The sequence below is a fragment of the Corvus kubaryi genome, unplaced genomic scaffold (assembly GCF_017639235.1).
Source record: "Corvus kubaryi isolate FWS band 111438036 unplaced genomic scaffold, C.kubaryi_AGA036_p1.0 split3-73, whole genome shotgun sequence".
Taxonomy (NCBI): Eukaryota; Metazoa; Chordata; class Aves; order Passeriformes; family Corvidae; genus Corvus; species Corvus kubaryi.
In genome coordinates this window covers 25,277,225-25,297,867 of record NW_024582091.1, presented here as the reverse complement: position 1 = coordinate 25,297,867, position 20,643 = coordinate 25,277,225, and the positions used below count along the sequence as shown (strand labels likewise).

Genomic DNA, 20,643 nt, shown 5'->3' with positions numbered 1-20,643 from the left:
GTAAATTGTACATCATAAAGACAGTAGGGCAAATTCTTTGTTCTTTGATAATCACATTTTATAATTAGGGATTAGGGAGATGAAGTTAAAAAGTATTGGTGTGGGGGTTTTTAACCAATGTTTTTCAGGGGATGAACAAATGTCCAACAGTAAACATTAGGTGTTATGTGGAATTTAGATGCTGTAAACCTCATCCTGCTCTGGTACAAATCTCGCTCAGGTTTCAATGTTCACAGGCTGGGAACACAACTTCTCCTATCCTGTTTGGATAGCTGCTGTTTTTTCTCCTGCTGATGCTTACTCCTCTGATTCTCTATTTGTAGACAAGACAGAACCTCAACCCATTGGAGAGGAAATGAATGAAGAAGTCCATGTGGACCAACAGGAGTAGTAGGCACTGACACTGAATGACATCTTGGGATAGCATTGAATGTACATTCAAAAGAAAAGTGATGAGGCCATTTAATCAATAAATGTAATTGCAATTTTTGTCCTTTAATCTTTTGATAACAACTCTTTGTGCCTGAGACACAGAACCAGTCACTCTAGGTCACTCTTGGTCACAGGTGGGATAGTTCTAGCTCCTGAAAACCCACAGGAGCCATGCTAAAAGAAACAGACTTGGAAGATTGATCCGTGGCTTAAAAAAACAAACTATTTCCACTTATACAGGCTCATGGATTCTGGAATAAATAAGACTTGTGTCCTTCTCGACTCCTCTGGGGACTGTGTACGTGGAATGGTGCATTCCCTAAGTTACGGCAAAATGGAGAGCCCAGCTCTGTACCAGGGAGCCCACCTCGACCTGCTCTGCCACAGACCTCCCCTTTTTGTATCCTTAAATGTTCCATCGATTGATAATTTCAAGTGAGAAACTCGCATTCCGGAGATGTCTCCGTGCAAGTACATTTAAAACACCAGGCAATTTAAGTTCGCTACAGTGCAATGGTTTGGGGCAATAAAGACGAAAGGTTTTTGTTAGTATATTGAAGTTGTTACAGAATAAAGCTTGGTTATAACACAATCCGAGATGTCTTGCGGGTTCTGTTATGCCTTCTTACACAGTAAGTGAATTAGCAAAACGGCCTGTGAAGATTCCTCTTGAGCATTTCTTCACTCTTCTTAAAGTGATACCAAGAGGTCTCCTTGCAATTTTTAATTATTTTCTAGCCCTCCAGTTGAAGGTAACAGATTTATTTATTGTAACTGATAATAATGAAAAGATATATGAACTCTGAGCCTAGTTTTGATTTTTTAAAAAAAGTGTTCCGATCTGGAAGAAGTCTAGATTCAAATAAGTCTATAAAAATTATGCTAGAAATTGTGAAGTTAAAAAAATTTATTTCAGCAACATAAATCATTTGGGTTGGAAGGGACCTCTGGAGCTCTCTGATGGTACAACCCCCTGCTCATAACTGGACCAGCTTTTACACTAGCTCAGGCTCCATGGTGCCTTGTTCAACTGAGCTTGAATATAACTGAGTTGGGGGGTTTTATGCATTCTCTTACTCTAATAACTTGCAAAATTAGAATTCACTCTTAATGTCTGAAACAAGGATTGCCTGACAGTGTAGGAATTTTGCTTCCAATAGCAAAATTTTGTTTGCCTTTGGAATTCCTTGACACATCTCAATAGCAAAGAGAAATTTAAAAAATCACCATTTATAATCCTGTAGAAATAAAAGCATAGAAAAAGTCAAATCTCATTATTTTTAAGGCAAAATTGAAGTTATGATGACATTCTTAGCTGTGAAAATTCATACATTTCTAAGTATGAATTTAGATACATGGAAAAGCTTCTATGCAAAGTCATTGGGAAAAAAACCTCAAAAAAAAATCCCTAAAATATATTAAATTTATTGTGTACTTTCACAGGTTTTTAATTTACAATCTCACATGTGTGTGGCAAAACTGAGTGCTATTCAGTGGACTCGTTCTGATGACTCAAATCTGCTTTAGGAAGAGGACTACACAAAAGAAAGGTTACTTTTTTCTCTGTTTTTAAAAATTTTGTCAAACTTTTATAAAAAAAAGTGTTGTTGAAATTTTGAGGGTTTTTATAAGATACCAACTATGTCAGACCTCTCTTCAATGCTGTTTAAAACAAAAGCATCTGAATTAGATTTTCCAGCCTTTTTGTTTGTTTTTATTCAAGTTCTGCAACTGTTAATGTAAGTATTTTTTCTCTTCTAACTAAAATATTTTCGTTTTAGCTGAATGTCCTACTTCATCTCCAACACTCCAACGCCATCTGAATGAAAGGATATTTTATCAGGCAGCTTGCACATTCTGGTCAAGGACACAGAAGCCTTATCCAATGCTCTGGTCTTACAACTGTCACTCACGTTATTCCTTATGCTTTCCTTCCTACCCTTGTCTGTTATAACTCCCATCTTTCATGACACAGGAAATGTAAAGTAAATACTGCAAGGGAGATTCTTCATTTTTGTCTGTACCAGGTTGTCTTGCCCACACACATTTGGAAGGATGAATAAGTGAAAAATGTTTCAACTGTCCAGGCTTCCCATCACATATAGTAATGCCATTGCATTTATAGTATTGCCAAAAAGACATCTAACTTGTGTTTAACTTCTGAAAACCGAAATGTTGCAGCTTAAACCACCTTTCACAACATTTCTATATAATTCACTTCTTAGAAACCCATCCTCCACAAAAAACACAGAGGAGTAAGTAGGTCTTGAACTGAAGACCTGTCCAAAACATTTTCAAGGCTAGAAAGAGAGAAGCGAGGCATGGGATCAGGGCCATCTCATGTGAGAGCTGAAGCTCAGTGCTGGACCAAATCCATGACAGCTACAAGTTGTCCCAGCTCCACTAGCTGTTTAAGCACGGCAGTTTCCACAGAGTGAGAGTGCTGGTCATCAGCGCTCTGGTTTGGGGGCTGCTAAGTCTACGTGCCCACCTCCTGTTGTTTCTGCCACCTGTTTTGGCAGAAACAACTAAATAAGTTTTGTGTGTGTGCCTGTGTGTATTGCATAATTCACGATCCAGACTGAATCCAAAATATTTGGATGGCAGCCCGCCCCACATTTGCTTGGTGGAGCTGGAGATGCATGCCAAGAGCAGCACCAACAGCTGGCGGCCCAGGATGCTCCGACCCCTGGGCTGGAGACACAATCCAGAGACTGTGCAAGTAAAAAGGGTCCTGTTTTTTAAAATCAGTTCTGTTAGGCAGGTGAGGTTTGTGCCGGTGAAAGCAAAGCAAGGGGTCACTTTCAGCCCAGATACTGACCACCTCTGCTACCAAAGCTCTGCAGGTCATTCATTTCTTGCAGCATTTTGGTGGTGACTAGGAAGCATTTCACAAGTCACTGCTGTTGTACAGGTGGAACCTCAGCTCAACCACACCTGAGAGCAGCAAGGTAAGGACTTGTAGTGTTTTATGGACAACTGTAAACGTTCATTTGCCTTTCAGTGCTGCTTGCAACCCAAGATTTCATTTGAGCTGGTATAATATGCACTTGCATCATTAACAATTACCAGTCATTGTTCCATTTGGATTTCTCTTGCTAATTAGATTCACTCCGACAATCTGTATGGCCCATAAACACTACCCCAAAAGGAGAATCTTGCCACAGTGAACAGAATGGAATATGAATAATCAGTTCAATAATTGTATTTGGCTTAGCTTCTCAACACCAACATGTTAATCAAGAGCCTGCCAGGGTGCTGCCTGCGGGAGAGTCCCGCTCTGCTCCTGACTGCTCTCGCGAGAGGAGCCAGAGCTTGCCTGACTGCTTTGCCAAGGCTGCAAATGCCGTGTGGGCCTTACACAAGCGTTAAGAGCCGCCACTTTCAATTCTTGAAGTTTTGCATGAGCATCCAGCTCTTCTCTGGCTCACTTACTCTTCTCTCACATTCTGCCTTTCTCTCTCACTCCTCTCTTTAGAAAGGCAGCAGTGATGGAGACAATTTCAACTCCTAGAGGATCTGAAGAAATTCTGGCATGTAACCTTGCAGTCCCTCTGTAAAAGGCCCTGCAGCCCCGAACGCTTCTGCTCCCCTTGCTGACCTGAGTATTTGGGCAACAAACCTGGGCTGGAAACCATTTCTTGGGCCACTTGCTGGGCCGTATCTGACAGCCCACTACAACAGCCCCTCTCCCAGTGCATCTCCAACAAAGGCAGCAATGTAGCTTCCAGACCCAGGTTGCTTTATATCTGACTGGCCTGAGGCATATCCAGAGGGTCAAGTTCTGCTCGTACCTGTTTGGTTAGACTTCACCTTGGAGCCCTTCTGCAAATTCCCTTCTCCACAACACAAGCATGAAAACTCTGGTAATTGCTAGGCAGAGCAAGATGTGGTTGGTTGCTCTGGCTATGAATCATGTAGACAGGCAGTTGTTTTTATTCATTTTCTCATTGCTTTTCCAAGCTTTAAGGGAAAATATTAAATGCAGTTGCATGCCACTGCAACTGCTCCTCTGTCGCAGGAGTCAGACCCCTGATGCTACAGCTCAGCTGCCAGGGACTGGGGGTGGAAGAGCTGGCAGCTCCTAGGACAGAGAGTTGAACATTGCTCCCAGGATCATTTGGTACCAAAGCACTGGGAGGCACCACTGAGCTTTTCTCCATCCCCCACCCTACCCCCACTTCTGCTTCTTGTTCCAGGGGCTGCTTTTGACCCTAATCCAAAGAAAATACGTGTGGATATGCTAGTGGCTGGCAACAATGGGGGCTGGCCTTAGGCTGGAGCAGGGAGCACTTAGATACATGAGACAGCAGGAGGGTGCCTGTTTCATCAAACTCCATCCCCATGACCACATGCATGTGCTCCAGTGGCCTCCTGGAAAGAATGTCTCCGGTCTCCTGGTCTCCCTTGCAGGTCTTTGCTGCTCTGCTGTTAACACACCTTTCCCAAAAAGAGGGGTGGGAAGGAAGGAGAGTTGATCTGGGCACTAATACTTCTTCTCCTCAGCTGGAAATAGGTGCAACATCAGAATCAAGGTGGCAGCACACAACTCTGCTGTGAGTACCTAATGCTGATTTTTCCTTTTCCTCAGTCCTTTTCCCAACTGATTCACTCTCGGTTAATAGCAAAAGCCACCTCTGACATCAGTTTTCACCTGCATGACTCTTTGTCTTTTACTTGAATGTCACCCTCCTTTTATTACAGCCATTCTCAAGGTGCCCTGCTCATCCTGCCTGGCCTGCAAACCACCTCCATGCCAGCAGTGCCTCATGGCTTTGTGCAGAACATTTCATCAGCACAGTGCTCACATGGGCCAGGAGCATGCAATTAACGCAAACAGTGAAACAAAATTGGTCCCAAAACTCCTGTTTGAAGAACTCTCACAGATAACTCCTCCTGACCTGAGATTGCCAGCCTCAGCATTCATTGTCTCCTCCTCTTACCAACAACACAATTTCTCTAATAATCTATTTTGTCTCCACCAACATCAGTGGTTTCTCTCTTGACATCATAGAAAATACATTAAAGTAGTCTAGATAAAGGAAATCTGGCAGATATCACCTGTCTGGAAAAATAATTGTTTTATCAAAGAGAAACATCGGGTTAGTCTGGCAGGATGTGCCTTTAGTTGCATTTCATCCCATTTTTGATGTGCCTTTGCATTTTTAATTAACCTTCAAGGCATGTTCCAAAGCCCCGCATACCGGTGAGGTCAGAGTTACAAGGACGCCGAGGGTTGGCTGGATTATTTTTTAACCCTGCACAACTGAACACATTGTAATGGATATCCTGCAGTCATGGGGTCCATCTCTGACTTGGCAGATGTATAAAAACAGTTGCTAGTAGATGTGCCACCTCTCATGCTGGTCTTTCCAGAACTCCTCAACAGGCGTGACCTACCTCCCCGAGAGGAACACCACCTGCTCTTTGAGCACAGTAACAATTCTATTTCCATATCCCTGTTCCCATTAACCACCCTTCTTTTACCCCTAGGATTTGTCTTCCTTAAACCAGAGCAGAGGTAAAATACTCCTTTGATTGCAGGCCATGCCTAAATTATCTTTAATCTCATTTACTGCACAACAGTCTGACTTTGCTTTTTTTCCTCCCTTACATTGATTTTGAAGATGTTTTTCCCATTTTTTTCTGCAATGCTTTGCAAGTTTCAGCTCAGGTTTGCTTCTGATGCTTACACTAATATTTTTTGGCCTCTAAATGATAAAGTCTTCTTTCTGCGAGGCTCTCCAGGATTAACCAGAGAACTGAGCATCCCAGTCACGTGGAGTGAGCAGGCAGGGTGCAGGATGCCTCACCTCCACGCCTCTGCCTGTGCCTCCCCTGCACAGAAGCCTCCACCTTCTCCACTCGAGTCAGCTTTGCTGAGGAACATTGCCCCACTTGTCAGCTTGCCCGCTGGCAAACTGAGCCTCAGACGCACATGTATTTGTGTTTATTCTCCCCATTTGCTTCAAACAGGGAGAGCTACTTAGTTCAAAGCTCTGCTCTGTGACTAGATCTCTAGTAACTTAATTGCACATCAAAACATCGCCCTGTATGACTTCACTGATGAAGATGTTTGTTGGTTGTCATATCCAAGGATATCTGGGCCCTGCCATTGCTAGCTTGAAGCATCATTGAGTAATGGAGTCTCCTCAGATTGCCAAAGCACTGAACAAAGATATGAAAAATTTCCAAGAGAGTTTTTATCTCAGCCAAAAACATGAACAGCAGCTAAAGGAGCAAAGAGAAAGTGTACTTGTGACCCCGCTGCTTTGCTCCTGCTGAGTTTCAGAGGTCATGGGACCATCAGAAGTGCAAAAGCAACAAAACATTGCCAGAAACTTCTTTGCTAGTAAGTTTGTGCTTATCATCCTGAGGTGTTCTAAGGCATGTCAGAAAATGCGCCTCGCTACCTGAAGAACAGCAGTAGGCCAAGTCCAAAGGGTGTCAGCGAAGGTTTCGCGTGACTGATCTCTCTGGTGCGTGTGTGTTTGCACCCTCTGCACAGAGGACTGTCTGGCCTTGCCTGCATGAGGTTGGGATAAGTGTCAAGAGTGATTCTTTCAAGATCGGCTCTTAATTTCATCTATCCTCATCAAACACCGCTGTCCTCCAAATCCTGCTGGATGTGTCAGCCTAGCAGTTAAAGAAACTATTTTCTCCTCCCAAGAGCAGACACACCACAAGTGCTGTCATGTAGGAGAATTTCATAGAATGGTTTGGGCTGCAAGGGGCCTTACAGATCATCTAGTTGCAACCCCCTGCCATGGGCAGGGACACCTTCCACTAGACCAAATGGCTCAAAGCTCCATCCAGCCTGGCCTTGAACATTGCCAGGAATGGGGCATCCACAACTTCTCTGAGCAACCTGTTCCAGTGTCTCACCACCTTCACAGCGAAGAATTTCTCCTTGATATCTAATCTAAACCCACCCTCTTTCAATTTAAAGCCACTCCCCCTTGTCCTATCACTTCATGCCCTTGCAAAAGTCCCTATCCCGATCTCTTGTAGCCCCTTTTAGGCACTGGAAGGTGCTGTAAGGTCTCTCCAGAGCCTTCTCTTCTCCAGACTGAATAACCCCAGCTCTCTCAGCCTGTCTCCATAGGAGAGGTGCTCCAGCCCTCTGGTCATCAAACTGTACAAGGACTGAAGAAGTGAAGTCAGTCCATGCATCGTACAGCACACCCTATAGGGTGCTACAGGACACCAGTCACATAAAACATCTGAGATGTTCCCATCTGAATTTAAGCCTCAGCAGAGACACCCTGGCATGGCCAGCTCCACATCTCTTGTTCCACACTCAGCAGCCAGATGCGAAACAACAATTACATTGTGAAATGTCATGGGCCTACTGGGAAGCAAAAACACATCAATATTGCCTCCTGGTTGCATCGAGCCATGATGATTTTGCTTGACTGCATGCCTGGATGAAACAATAGAGAACACAAACAGAGATGGGGCCAGAGCTTGCCTGTGCACTACTTTTATCTTCCTGCCTTTCCAGTGCACCCATCGCAGCAGCGTCTAGGTGATAAGTCTGTCTCTTTGCAAAACAGGAAGACTGTGGGCTGGTTGGCTTCTCTGATGAGCTATAAATTACAGGGGTTTTACCTGGCTGCCAGCCTCGCTGTGCACTAGGTAAGGCAGGTGCTAATGCAGGGTGCTGCGGTGGCCGGCGATAGGATAATTACTGTTATTGCATTAGGAGAGAATAGCTGAGACTTAAGAGCCAGAGGGAAAAAGAGTCCCAGAAATTGGAGCACCGAAGGCATTGCTTCATGCACACAAAGGCGACCGACCTATAAATAATCTGACCTCTTTGTTCCAGTAAAATGGCACAAGAATTAAGACCCCGGTTCAGGAAGAAACTTAAAATGCATGACTAAACTCAGCATAGCTGAGCAGACCTACTGACATGCTGGGGGCCTGAAGGCATTTCTGCTCTGTGAGCCTTTGTGCTCACCTTCAAGAGCAGCTGCCGGAGGTGTCCTGCTGGCAGAGCTGCTTTCCAGGGGCGGTGGGGGGCAAGCTTAATTACTGCAGGTAAAGGTGCAAAAGCCAAAATTCAAGTGGGACTTCTCAATAGTCTCTACTCTTCCTCTGCTTTCTAAGTTACAGCTAAAGAAAGAGACTTCTGTTAACTTCAGTTACCTGATAGTAGCTAGCAATTTGAAAATGAAAAGCTGACATGTAGAGCAAAAATATGAAGTGTTAGAACATGAGCCTAACAAATGTACCCCAGAAATTTTCCAGTAAAACAAACCCAAAACAAATCAGGGACCAAAAAAAAAAAAAAAAAAAAAAAAAAGGGATTAGCCAGAAGCAGGGCAGGTCATCTCTAGGTTAGCTTCACCCTGCATGTGTATCATCTCTCAACTTCTGGGAGAAAACCCACCCAAAGATGTGCTTGTTCAAATTAAAAGGCTTGTCGTTAGGCTCAGAAAGCCCTTGGCAGCCTTGATAAAGTAAAACTAGAACTACTTGTGAAAAGAAAGCTTTGATGGTTGCCTGAGGTGGGGAGTAGTACCATTTACAAATATTTTTCTCCTAGCTCTTGATCACAGAGACTTAGAAAAATTATACCTGAAAATTATTAGTAAATATAAATATATTATAAACCCTTCCCTGCTCTTTCTTTTTATCTTTGCAGCAGAGAGAGAGTAAATAACTATTTTCTTCATGCTGGAGGTAAGGAGTAAGCATGGAGAAGGTGCAAGACTGACTCAGCAGCACCCACCACCAGCCCCCGGCCTGGCCCCCTGTGTCTGGGATCCACAATAAATACACGTGTCCCAGGGGAGACATATGCAGGGTGGGTGTAGGAGCCATTCTGTTTCTTGGGAGGTAACAGGGTTTGGTAAGGAAACTTGAGTCCAGTGGGGTGTCAGACTTGATTGTGTGCTACTGGTTCAGCAACTTAGCAGCTGGCTGTCAAAACAATAATCCAGCAGCCTTTTTCCCAGGTGAGGGGGAAACAACAGGAAATGCAAAGTGATCTGCCAGAAAGTTTGCAGTGGACATTTGGACAAATGCAGGAGGTCCAGCCACTCTCATTTGTGCTGTGAACACCTGGACAGCAAGGAGCTCTCGTGCACACCTGTTCCTTTTGCCTGCACTGTATTTTGTTGCATCCAGGGACACTAAGGGTGAGGAAAGAGCCACATTCTTCTCTTATGACTGCTTATCCCGATCCACAGCACATCTCCACCGGCCTTCCCCATGCCCCACACGTATACACAGCCCCTACAGCAAGCATGTTAAGACTGGAAGTGTAATCCAAGCTTGCATTATAATTCTTCCTATGTAGCTCAGTCATTAGTTACTGTGGAGCAGTTAGGAACTAACAGGTCTAGCAGAGAGAGATGGTGTTTTCTGGTGGCTTTTTCCAAGCTCCCAGGACAATTTTGGCTGTTGTCCTGAGTGGCTCACAGCCCCGTCACGGTGTTATCTGTCAGAAACTCAGCAGCCCAAAGCTCTGCAGCCACAGAGGCGTGTGCCCTGTGTTTATACCATTTCCTGCTGGAGCCATGATGTTAAAGGCCGTACTGTCCGCCTGTTTCTCATGCTCCTCCTGTGTGCGTGGCCCCAGTGTCCCAAAGAGTTGTCGGGTTGCAGAAGAAGCCAAGAGGCAAAGTTCATCTTTTTGTTCTGAGGCAGCACACTGCCTGGCACAACTATTCCTGGTCCCTGACTCAGAGCACAACCATCTTTGAAATAAATAAAATAAAGAAGGAGAACATCTCTGGGCCTATATTTGACACTTGTATTCCCAGACCACTTGGCTTTATATAAACATACGAATTGGTATGGTGGTTATTTTGACTCATCTGCTTAGCAATAATTTTATTTTAATCAATATTTATTTAACTCACCAGCTAGACAAAAGCTCCCTAATTTCTTCATCTTATTTAATTGATGTTCCCTGACAGAATGAAGCTAGGCTGGGTAAGACAGTACAAGCTGTGCCAGTCTTCTTTGGTTTGCATCTCTTTTAACAAGTCCTGTGACTGTCGCAGAGCCAAGGCACATCTTACATCTCGCAGAGGAATTGGGACCATACGTGGCTGTATACCCTGGGACAAGGAGCCACGAAACACGCCAAAACAATAAGTGTTGACACAATAATTAGCATATTGATTCTCCGTGCAAATTACCTCTTCATACATTGTACAACACTTTGCATTTTCAGAGGACTTCAAAGGAGCCTGGAGTTTCTTACAGGCACCACAATAATTAAAAACACGTCTTCAGTTGTAACATTAAAATACAATTCTGGGTGAAAGATCATAGAAAGAAACATGCACGTTGTGCAGATAAAAATGTGTGGGATGCATCTACCTGATACCCCCACCCCCAAACATGCACCATAAATTATACTCCTGAAGGAGCTTTCAGGCCATAGATATTTCAGGCCTTCTTAGAAGAACATTTTGCTTTTTATTTGAAGGAAATTATCTGTACCTTGTGTCACCTCAGCCTCATGCCAAGGGTGAGGAGTGGCTGCAAGTTGAAGGATTGAATCACAAAGCTCAATCTTAGCCCAGTACTCCACTTGCCTGGAAAGAAAGGTTCACTTTAGCAAATGCTAAAACAGACTGGCTTTCAGAGGAACTAATTTTTCAAGCTCAGTCACAAGTGCAGGGGGAAAAATGAGCTCTCACATTTATGTCAGTGGAGTCCCACAGAAACTATGACTGTGAAGTCAACACGTGAAAAAGCTTACAGGAGCAACCTGTAACTTGCTGCCCAGATTGGTTCATGCCCAGATCTCTCTGCCAGCATTTAAAGTCTTTGTAAAATGCTGAAGTGTAAAGGGTAGCACTGTCTCTCAAGGCCAAAGTCAACTGATATTAGGAATGGGTACAGTAATTTTACAACCATTAACAGCATTAATGACCCTGTAAGCCAAGACAGAAAGCTGCCAGAAAGACTCAGAACTGCCTCTGCAATGAGGAAAAATTGCCTTGCCTCCACAAGCATACTGCACTGTTGTAAAAATCAGCTAAATATCTCAACTGCAGGCTAAGAGGGCAGAGCTGTCTGCAGTGACAGAGACAGATCCCATCCAGAGACAAATGTGACACCATGAAGCACCCACCAGGACACCTAGATTTGAATGTAGGTCGAGATACATCAGAGCAGGGTGGTGAGTCCTACAAAGGGACCTCTTCATCACTGCAAAGTTTTAGGAGCAGGTCACCATCCTCTAATGGAGGGTCCTGAGGTTCATCGAGAAGACCAGAGCTCATAGATGGTGCCTTTCCCTCCGGCAATGCCCTTTTTGTGCTCCTCACCTGTGTTGCCACCTGCTCACACTGCCACAGCCTCTTGATGGAAAAATACCAGCTGCCAGCACATTCAAGTGCTTCAGGTAAGGCTTTGAGAGGGGGCTTGGAAAAGGTCTTGGAAAAGATCCAGATCCCACTCCTAAGGGCTCCAGGAGACAAATGAAGAAATCTCACCTTCTCCAAAGGCACTCAAGTCTGCTCAAGATTTGTTCAAGCTTGATTTTCTACACAAGCAAGTCATACAAGGTCAGATGCTCCCTGTACAGCAGCTCTTGAAACCATTGCCTGGTTTTAGTCAAGCATGGCAGGACCGAGGATCTCTGTGATCACCCAGCTCCTGGGAGTTTTCATGCAAACGTTACCATTTCCTGGTTTGCACAGGAAGGTATGACCAGAGGAGTTAGGGGTGCTGGCAGAGGACATGCAAGTGCATATGGATTCACTGGATGTCTGTTCCCCACAGCAGAGGAGCAACTGATTACAGCTGGAATCATGGGACATGCCTGCTCCAAGGCCAGATCCTGGCTTCCAAGTGTGCACATCCAGAAATGAGGGGAGGTCCCAGCCCTGGGGGGTTGAGTGGCACCGTATGAAATAGCTTTCATTCTGGTCAAAGTGCAATCCAGCTCCTCCACTCTGTGCCCCAACAAGTCCTGGCTGTTGGCAAAAGCTGCCATCCTTGAAAACTGCCCATAATTGCAGGCTTCCTGTGCTCAGAGGGAAAGGGGAGGGACTGGATAAAAAAAACACCTCGAGTCTTTGAAACACAGAAAACATGTCCGAGTCGGTTCAATAGCCTTTCACAGACTCAATAAAAGATTAATCAAATCATCCACAATGAAAGCAAGTTTGGCATCCTTGTCCCTGGGCTAGTGGTAATGCTTCTGCAGTTTCTTACAGTTGATGCTATTATTCAGGAAAGGCCTCAAGTACTGTCCTGTGGGGGTGATAAAAAACCCACCCCAAACCCAAAAGGATGCATGGGCAGAATTGGGATAGAAATTTTTACTTTTTCTGCCTGTGAACAATAATTCATGCAGTTAGTGCTTTATCAGAACTAATTCAACCCAGTTTTTCATTTAAACTACAGGAAAGCAAGTTCAAGTAGGTTTCTCTAACATAAAGGATATCTTTTAACCCAGCTTTTGCTCCTGTTCACCCCACCCCCACCCAATGCTATTAAATGGCTTGAAACATGACACAAAAATACATGTCTTATCGGTTGGCTTCTCTCACTATAGCAGCCCTTATCAACATTCAGCAGCCCTATTAATGCAGTCCCCTGCAATCAGCATGAAAAAGTAGCACTCCACAGATCTCTGATCCTTCCCTTCCCAGTATCATAGGCTGTTGCTGGATGCTGAATAAAGAGTAGGAGCTCTTTTTATGCCAGCAGTTTGCTCCTTTACATCTGGCCTGCATGCCCATGGTCCACAGCTCTCACAGCTTGCTCCATGGCAGACCCCTGAGCTGCCAGTCTCGCATGAAGCTGTCCTTCCCCGGATGCAGCTGCTGGAGCCCTGTCCCTGTCCCACTGGGTACCTCCCTGTGGCAAGGCTGGGAGAGCCCTGTGCTTATGCCCTGTGTCCAGCACATACTTTTAGGGGAAAGTTTACCTGTACAAGTATTACAGGTAAAGTAATATATTAAGTATATATTGCACTGCTAAATGCAAACTGCTCTGAAATATATCATAGATTTGCCTTAATCCTACACTGTGCTCTTGAGAGGTGTGATGGAATAAAGTGCTAGAAAACCACTCCTCATGAACTGACAGGATTTTTGTAGAAAAGAACTGTGGAGACCCAAACCTACAGAGCCTGCTGCAAGAAGCAGGGCTTAAGGAGTCAAACTGTTCAGGAACTGGGAACTGGACATCCTCAATGGGCACTAAATTTGACTCACAAACCAGAGAAACCCAGACTTTGGCAGCTATATCTCTGTTCCTTTTAGTGCAGTATGTTTACCATGTTTCAGTCCTCACTGGATATATTGACAAGCCCTTTACTAACTTTTTCCTTGGATTATTTTCATTTCATGGATGATTGTATTTCATTTAAGATTCCTGAGAAATTACAAAATAATGTAAACAAGTGTTTTCAAAATTGCTTGCATCTCTCCTTTTCCCCCCATGAAACTGGGGTGTCCTTGGGATATTATACTGGACCTTAGCCAACAGACTGAGAAACAGGATTGGCAAAAACAAAGTAAGGATGTTGCAACATACCAGTTCAATCTTTTCTCTTGGGATTTTGAATTTGGTCTGGCCAGAGAGGTTGGCAGGAGGTGAAGGGGACAACCTCTCCACTTTTGCTCCACGAGAAGGCAGGCTTGCGAGGAGGAAGCCTGTTTTCAGCAAATGCCTCTTGGGCAGAGTTTACACCACGCTCAAGAGGTTATTTGGGGTCCACAGGACACCCCAGGGCCATGTTTTTCCCCTGAGGCTTCATGGCCCTCTTTCAGGGCATGCAGGTCAGGTAGGGAGACACAATCTCTGCAGACGACTTGTGTTGCAAGACAGAAACTGCAAGGCATGGTTGCTAGCTATGAAAAACTATCCAGGGAGAAGGTTTCTCTCTTACGAAATGCACCTCCTGATCACCCTGCAGAAATTGTCCTTGCCCTTGCTCGTGCTGCCATCCCTCAGCTTTTCAGTTCCACCTTTGACTTCCTTACAAGCTTTCAGGAATGGCTCCACACGAGGCTGCTGAGCAGTGTCAGCTTTGCTGCCTTTCCTAAAATGTGCAGTTTCAATTAGAGGAAAAGAAACCCCAACACCTATCTCAGCTTCACAGTATTGGTGCAAATGGTTTAAACTTTACTGGGGCTTATCACATAGAATTCTAGCTAATCTAAGGTCAATTTCTATAGCCAGAGCGTTAGTTTATTATTCTTTAGTGAACTGTTTGGTGGTGCTATTGACATATAAAATAGTGAAATGAATGGTGGAATGATCTTCCCTTCAAGTATTTAGTCGTGTGCACAAAAGCAGGGAAGTTTGTACTTCCCTGACCATTTTGTTTCTCTATTTCCAACACCATTCTCCAGTGTCTGGAGAGTTACTACACATAAGAAAGAATAGTGCCACAGTTAAATAAAAGTGTATGTGCTTTTTGTACGAAAGAAGGAAAAAGCAGGTATTTTTATATTGCCTTTAAGAACTGTTACCAGTGCAGGAATGGACTAGATTTGGGCCAGTCACCTAGAGTCTAAACACATGTATTGCCAAACAATTCCCTTTTTCTAGACTTCTAGTTTGCATTAAGTTGAACATGAAAACAATTTCTTAACATTAAACTCCCCACTTGGTACAACTGCAATTCAAAAGGTGTAAACTACTAAACAATCTGTGGAGGGGCACTTATTTGGCTGTTAATCTAGGTAATCACAGGTTCTCAGTGCCCTCTATGTGAAACTCTTCTGTTTCTTACCATCAGCACACATTGTCATCTTCAGGGCAATTAGTGGTGATAAAGAAAACTGTAAGAGAAAACTTCTTTCAGAACTTTTGGCTTCTATGTATACAAGGCACTGTGTCTGTCACACGAGCATTCAGTCCATGAACCTTCACATTTACATGAGGTGAATACCATTTTCCTGGGGAAAAGGAACAAACTCCTCTTGCCAGTCAACTTATTAGGGTTTTGTCATTGTTTTCGTGGAGTGATTTAGGCATGACTGCGGAGCAGGCTCTTCAGGAGCCATACACGCATGGATTACACAACACACAAAAAGCTTGATAGTGTCATTACCACACCTCTGTTTTTTTAGATACACTTCCTCCTGCTTTTAGGTTGGGTCCAGTTATTCATAGGGAACACCTGGCTCTGCACAAGGAAGCACTAAATCCTTTGCCTTCAAAGCACACAGACAGCAAGGAAGGTCAAGTATTACTCAGGGATTTCTCACCAGATCTTCAGATCAGATCTCTTGTTTTTTCAGTAAAATGCAGCACATCACTTTTGCATGTTCAGCTCTGGAGGAAAGGCCTTGATTAAACCAGTGAAGTTAAACCACCTCCCTGAATGTCACTGAAACACGGAATCATAAAAATCAACATTTACATGTACCGTTGAGCAACTAATCCCAGTTAATCCCAACAGCCCCTGAAAGTCCCTTACAGTGCAGGACGGGCAGGGACCAGCCATCTCCTGCAGCCACGGATCATGCCAACAGCTTCACAGCCAGGAACGTCACCTCCTCATCTGGAGGCACAGGGTCTGCAGTCCCACGGCATGCCAGGAGCCCTCAACACCCCACCAGGGGGACCAGAGGAGGAGGCGGCCAGAGGGAAGTTCAGGATAGCCCTTTGCACCTTGTTTGTTTGCTCATTCTCTTCAGAGACTCTGAGCCACCCACCCCTCAAAACACCAACACCAGCACAAGGGAGTAAGAGACTAATTTATCATTATTTGGAAGGAACTGCTCTAGTTTTACTCATAGGTAAGGGCAGTTGTAGATAAAAGAGCAACTAGGACAAGGACAGACCCCTGGCAGGTTTTTCTCCAGGTCTGTGCCCTGGGCAGGGCAGGCAGATAGGATCTGCAGCACCATAAATCACCTCACGGCAAAGGGAGAAGAGAAACGGATTGTGAAATGAACTGTAAAATAAACTTCTAATGTAAACATCGAACAGGCAGGGGGTTGGTTTTTTCTGTCTGGGAGCCCAAGTCTGGTATGATTTACTGGCTGACTACGCTGGGACCTTGTTGGGTGAGGTTACTGCTGGCCCTATTGCAGGGCAAGGAGGCAGCCATCACTCTTGTCTGCCAGCAGCAGAGGAGGCTGATGCTCCCATGAGCATCCTGCTGTCCTCTGGCGTCACTTGCTTGCTCAGGCACTGGATCTCTGCCCGCAGTTGCCATCACCAGCTGTCTGGCTCCTCCTGACCCAGAAAGACACCCTCCCAGACGCCAGCCTTGGTGGCCTGGCAGCAGTGATGGGGACACCCCAAAAGGCTTCAGGCTGCATCTTTCAACAGGGCCTGGGTTTTCTGATAAGCAGGTGCTCATCCAAAGCTGCCTCTCTCTGATATGTCTCCCACGTCCCTGCCCACTCCAGTCCTGCTACTCACAGTCAGTGGGGCTTTGCTGCTTGCACCTTTTCCTGGTCTGGCCTGTTGTCCCTCCCAGGAGGGCCAATGCGTGCCCTCAGCAGGGAAAGCAGGCCATCTCTGAAACAAACCTGATCTCCCGCAGGAATATCTGTATTTTCACCTGTATTTATATTTCTGGTCCAGAAGGACTCAGACTCGATGATCCTGAGGGGTCCCTTCCAACTTAGCACATTCTTGATTCTGTGGTTGTACTACATCTGTACCTCTCTGGGGTCGGGGGCGCACCCTGGCTCATGCGTCAGCACAGTGGGACAACATTACTCAATACCTGTTACAGTCAAACCAGCAGGAAAGATAACAGTTTGCAACTGTACATAGAGACCTGTGCCTCAGGTCGGAAAGGACAGAAGCTTTTTTTTTTTTAGTCTTGTTTTAAAGCTGCTTTAACTCCTTAAGGCAAGTCATAGGAGCATGAGGTTAGAAGTGACCTCAGGAGATCATCCTCCTGCTCTGAGGCAGGACCAAGGAAAATCCAGGCAAACATTCTGCTCCCAAAAAACACCCTTAATGAAGAAAAGTCCACACCTCTAGGAAATGTGTTAATTATCCTCCTAGCTAAGAGAACATAACCTACATTTCCTGCAGATGAAACACGGCTATGCCCTCTCCTTAGTGGGTATGAAGGGTGGGGGTTTTTAAGTAATTTTCTACATGAAGTAATGCAAAGGTATTTTGTGTCCCCTCTCAACTTGTTCTAACAAATAACATCAGCCTTCTCCCACTGGTCTCCATTCTCACTGCCTCTGCTTGATCTTGCTCAACCTGGCTCAAACATCCAGTGGGGCCCCAGTGCCACATCTCCACAGCAGGAGCTCAGACAGTTTCTGCCTAATTTTTGCCCTCAACACCTTTCCTCCAGGGCTGCTGCTTGTGCCCCACTTGGCATTTGGCAGCTGGTCTCTTTGCTCAGCACAGCACTTTGTCTACTGAATCTCACCTGGCTGATTTTCCCTCCCAGTTCCTCATGCTGGTACGTGGTGGCACTCCTCATTCTGCACGAGGGCCTTGCTGGGTGCTGGGCATGTGTCCTCCAGCTGCCAACTTTTGGGTTTCCAGGGCCTCAAGGCCATGGGCATCCAGCCAAGGCTGGGTGGGGTAGGTGGCAGGAGGACCAGGGGGACAAGTGTGGCACAAGATTAGGCTCACAGAAGGAGGACAGAAGGGACAGTTGGGAGGGGAGATGGCATGCAAGTCCTACTTTTGGAAATGCACACAAGCAAGCTGATAGTTATTGAAGTGTCTTGGTCTTGGTGAAAAAATAGTTGCTATCTCCAAATTCCTCTTCTGTGGTCAACCACCTGTAGTTTTTCTGCCAGGCGGAAGGTGGAGGGGCTGAAAACTGACAATTGGCCAAAAATTTTGTGGGACAAAGTAGAGAAATCCCCAGGGGATAGGGACTGGTCGTTGTTTCCCAGCACAAGAATCCGCATCGCATAATGGCCTACAAAAGAGGGTGGAGGGGATGCTGCTGAAGATACAGATTTTAACTGGGGAAAGTTATCCATCTCCCCTACTCATTTCACACTTCCACCTGTGCCTGCAGTTTTATCGTACCTTGAGGTCCATACATGAGTTTTGTGTGAAGAAACCATGCAGTCCTATCACTGGCAGCTGTGCTCTGAGCAAGGCTTAGCACATGCCCAGGTGTGGTTACAGGGCATCCTTTGCAGGTGACTGTCCCATGTGTGGGGGACAAGGTCTCCAGGGTTTGTTTTGGGTGCTGTTAGAGGCTGCTGCAGCACCTCTGCTGAACATGGCCATGTGCAGTGAGGTGTAGGGGTCTGAGCACTTTCTCTGGTGAGGGACAACCCCATGTCTGCATACACAAAATCTGAGAGTAAACTGCTTAACACAAAGTACTTCAGCAGTTTGTCATAATTCAGGTTTCAGATAAGAGTGGTCAGAACAATGTAATTCTGCTCCATCTTTCTCTTGCAACATTTCCTTTGTGAGACCCTTATTATTATCTTATATTTCAGGTGCCAGATTCAACCCACATCTAACATTTCTAGTACAGCTTTATCCTCACACTCTCGGCACATGGGTCACGTCTGGGACAAGGCTAGACTAAAAAGAAATGTGTGTGAACTCTGAGCATGTGTGTGTGTGTAGATGTTAGACAAGTCACCTTTAGATGGTCTTTCCTCAAGCACGAGCTCATCCAATCTGCCTGTATGGTAAATTTGACCTTTAAGTTAGTCTTGAAATGCTGAACATGTGCCTACAGAGTACTGTCAATTATAGTGAAAAAGAAACAGATAAGCCTTTTGTTAGCTTATGGATGAGGTGATCAGCATAAAACGTTCAAATTCTGATAACCTTCAGTTGGAAAAGTTTGCAGATTCTTGATTCACTGAAGTATAGAAAATCAAAGTTTTTCAATTTTATTTTGCTGATTGTGGCCCAGGGAAGTATTGCAGGTCACAAGTGACACCACTGCCAGAGGGCAGACACCACTGACAACTCTGTAGCTGGTTATTTCTAGGCTGCACCTAAACTGTACAAAGCTAGTTCACAATATGCATTTCTCACAGAAAAACTTGGCAGAGCATGAACAAAGACACTTCTTAAAAGAACAAGGCATTAATCTCTTTCCCATTTTTTTGTCTGTAGGAGTTTGCTCTGAAGTGGTGAGCTCGTGTCCCTTTCAGCTGCCATACCTGGTAAGAGGTCCACAAACCATTTGGACTCTCAGCTCTACATCTCCTGACCTTAGTAGACCTTTGAATATAGCCATCAGACCACATTGCCTGCAAACTTACCATTCCAAGTGAAGCAGTGCTCAGGATTTAGCCTATGTTAGGCAAAGGTGGCCGATGCAGCTAGAGCAGCAAACTGTGTTCAGACTCAGGTGTAGCTGGAAGCAGCAAAACAAGGAGTGTTTCTTCCTCGTGTAGCTGGAATGGTGTGACTTGTGCTGGCAATGCGCTCTCACCAGGTAACTGTGTTACCTGGGCTTCTTGCTTAAATAAAAGCATCATAAAAAACCAATCATGTCCACAACTTACATAATTGACTCCACAAATGTTTTAATAACTGGCCTTAGAAAAACAGAGAATGTAAAAAAGTCATAGAATGAAGGAAAAAAAGAAGAAGAAGAAAAAAAAATATTTATTTCCAAAGAAAGATTAATGGGGATTAAAAGATAGGAAGATCATTGCTGACAGCAATGGAAATCATTGGTGACTTTAGATACGGACTGAAGAATGATTGAAGGGAATGAAAAAGTGGTTCTGATGCCCCCATGGCATCGTATCATTCAAAGTGTAGCATTTTCTTAAGCCCTTTCCACTTGTCGCTTTATTTTTCATTCCTGTGTGCGCACATCTCTTGACATTTTCTCTGCACACATGGAGAAGCCCCCTTGGATGCATGGTCCATGAGATCTGTAAGGTGGGAGCTGGCCACTCCCTGGCTTCTTACACATCCATTTGTGTGGGAAAACCAAACCTCGAGAGTCTCCTGCTAACAGCAACATCATGTTGTCATCCCAGAGGCCCTTTCTTAATAATGGAACAAAGCTTTGGCAAGGGAAGGTGAAGACATTGTAGAAAAGCAAAGATGTTTAGGTAGGAGATTTAAGAGGCTGGAAATGTAGCTGCAGTCTCAGCCACGTCCCCCAGGACCCAGCAATTCAGGGCACTTTCTGCAGGCAGCTTGTCACCTTGACATCCTCTGGTGAAAAACTGAGTGAAATGGGCTCACCCTGAAGTGCTTGTTATGGGTGAGGAAAAGGGAAGAGAGGCTTTGCACTTGTGTTACTCCAGGGAAACTTCCCACGTGACCGCTCCTGTCCGTGTAACGTGG

The 20,643-nt window shown here is 44.9% G+C and overlaps 1 long non-coding RNA gene across 8 annotated transcripts in view; it reads left to right on the top strand.

Moving 5' to 3' along the window:
* The window catches only part of LOC121658899, a 47,107-nt gene that overhangs the window by 22,685 nt on the left and 3,779 nt on the right, over positions 1-20,643 (top strand). The window contains exons 3-5 of one of the 8 annotated variants that reach the window (XR_006014091.1): positions 324-4,988; positions 9,083-9,244; positions 19,450-19,499. This is a non-coding gene — a long non-coding RNA (uncharacterized LOC121658899). Of the gene's footprint in view, positions 1-323; positions 7,289-9,082; positions 9,245-10,361; positions 12,920-19,449; positions 19,500-20,643 lie in introns of those variants that run through there. The other 7 variants (XR_006014088.1, XR_006014093.1, XR_006014092.1 and 4 more) reach the window with 7 other exon arrangements.